Source organism: Primulina eburnea, chromosome 9, assembly GCF_022965805.1.
Source record: "Primulina eburnea isolate SZY01 chromosome 9, ASM2296580v1, whole genome shotgun sequence".
Taxonomy (NCBI): Eukaryota; Viridiplantae; Streptophyta; class Magnoliopsida; order Lamiales; family Gesneriaceae; genus Primulina; species Primulina eburnea.
Window position 1 is genome coordinate 29,120,371 of NC_133109.1, and position 2,570 is coordinate 29,122,940.

The following is a 2,570-nucleotide window of genomic DNA, read 5'->3' on the forward strand; positions in this document are numbered from 1 at the left end:
TAGCATAACTAGGCATTTGCATCAAAGCATCGGCAAAAGGAATATTAATATGCAATTTTTTTAACACCTCTAAAAACTTACCGAATTGTGCATCTAGTTTTGCCTTTTTTAATGCTGCAGGAAAAGGTGGAGGGATAACAATCTTAGGTTGTGCAGTGAGTGCTGGTGTAGAGTTAGATGACTTACCTTGAGACGTCGCAGCATGTTCATCCGGTACTTGGCTTTTCTCTTTTTCTCTAGGCTCCAAAACTTTTCCGCTCTTCAACTCAATGGCCTTCAATTGCTCTTTTGGATTAGTCTCGGTATTACTTGGCAAGGTGTCCGGCTCTCTACTTGCTATCATTTTGGCCAACTGTCCAATTTGATTCTCGAGCCCCTTTATTGATGCATCTTGGTTTTGGAGTCGAGTTTCAGTGGATGAGATAAACTTAGACATCATTTGTTCCAAGTTGGACTTTTCTTCTCTAGGAGGATCGGATCTGTACATCGGTTGTTTCCCATATTGTTGTCCTCCTTGCGGCCTATTATGACTGTTTTGACCGCCCCATGAGAAGTTGGGATGTTGCCTCCACCCAGGATTATATGTGTTCGAGTAAGGGTCATTCCTTGGGCGGTTTTGGACTCCCACTTGATTCACCGGTGCCTCATCTTGCACATAGAAGGGATTTCCATCTTGACAGTCTTTCACATAGTGTTCCCCTCCACACTTCTCACAGAATATCTCTTGAAGACGCATAGCCGTGCCACCCACGTTCAAGCCGTCTATTTTCCTGTTTAAAGCGTCAAGTTGTGCAGTAATAACAGAAAAATCAGTTACCTGGTGAACTCCGGCACTTCTCCGCTGGTTGTTCCTGTCAGATTGAGGATGATAGCTGCTAGCAGCCATCTCCTCCAACAACTAATATCCTTCTTCCGCAGTCTTCCTCAAAAGGTTCCCACACGCAGCAGCATCTATCATAGTACGGTTAGGAGTAAGCAAACCGTAATAAAAGGTTTGAACGACTAACCCAAGTGGCAACTCGTGATGTGGGCATCTTCGTAATAGATCTTTGAAACGCTCCCACGCCTCATATAGTGACTCTTGATCGAACTGAGCAAATGTTGTGATGTCTGCCCGCAGCTTCATGGTCTTCGATGGAGGAAAGTATTTGATGAGAAACGCCTTCGCCATGTCCTCCCATGTAGCTATCGAACCTACAGGTAAACAATTCAACCAAGCTTTAGCTTTATCACGCAAAGAGAAAGGAAATAAACGCAGTCTAACAGCATCATCAGAAACTCCATTAAATTTAAAAGTATCGCAAATCTCAAGAAAATCCGCGATGTGTGTGTTTGGATCGTCCACAGCAGTTCCTCCAAATTGGATGGTGTTCTGAATCATCTGGATAATGGCTGGTTTGATTTCGAAGTGATTTGCCCGCACGATTGGTCTCACAATGCTAAGGCGTGCACCCTCCAAAGAAGGTTGGGCATACTCCAGCATTGGTATGCGGCGTGGCATCTCGATATGTCTCTCCTCATGATGTTCCTCCTCGCGTTCTGGCTCGTGTCTCTCCATAAGTTCTTTAAGCCTCTGCTGTTGTCTCCTTCTGCGGAAGGTTCTTTCAATTTCAGGATCGAATTCAAGCTCCACGTCAAGTGACTTTGGCATGCACTGGAAGGGATATCTGTAAGAAAATGTGAAGTGTTACCTCAAGAGAAATGAAATAATGCTAAAGGAAATAACTAAAAATAAAATTGTAGATTAACAGTCCCCGGCAACGGCGCCAAAAACTTGATCGAGCAAAACTTGCACTATGAATTCCCCAAGAAAATATGATTTTGTATGCTCAAAATGTAATCGCAAGTGCACGATGTCAAGTAATAGTATAGTGTATATGAATACGAGTATCGTTCCACTGGAGACTGTATTTAACAAGTATTATTTTAGTTATTGAAACTTTAGCGACGAAGTCTGGTTGTTTGTTTATAACTACTAAAATGCAAGAAAATTAAATAAACAAGTTCAAAGATTAAATGATAAAATATGAATGCTAAATCAATGGATTAAATTTCAAATGATAAAAGAATTTGTTGGGAATTCTGGTTCACCTACCCCTTATTAATTAATTAATTCGTTCGATTGTGTTCTACGCTTCCGACAGGATTTCCTATTTAATTGAACACACTCTCTCGAGCTATGCCAAACTAATTCACTCAATGAAGTAATTAAATGTCTTTAATCATTTATCAAGAATGAACCGCATTTCGATTGATGAAATCCCCTAGTTTTCGACCCTAAGGACTATGACTATCGGCACGTATCCAATTTCATATGTCTATGCAAATTGTAGATCCGCAGATTATACTACTCGATCCTATCACTAGTTATTCTCTCGAACTCACTCGTGATATAAAATCGTCGTAAAAGTTAGCTACGCTCAAACGACACAATAACAATCGTAGTGTAATCAAGAATAAAGCACAACTCAAAATATGAATTAATCAACTAAAATTTTGGGGTAAGATCCCCTTTAATCCCAACAAATATGAAAGTTAGCTACTAGAATTCATAATTAAAATAAGCAAAA

General features: G+C 40.4%; 1 non-coding gene across 1 annotated transcript; it reads left to right on the plus strand.

The window, feature by feature from the left end:
- The first annotated feature begins 1,016 nt into the window (after window positions 1-1,016).
- On the plus strand, window positions 1,017-1,122 carry LOC140842236 (small nucleolar RNA R71). The gene has a single exon (XR_012120366.1). It is a non-coding gene; the product is annotated as a small nucleolar RNA R71 (small nucleolar RNA).
- The last annotated feature ends 1,448 nt before the right edge of the window (window positions 1,123-2,570 follow it).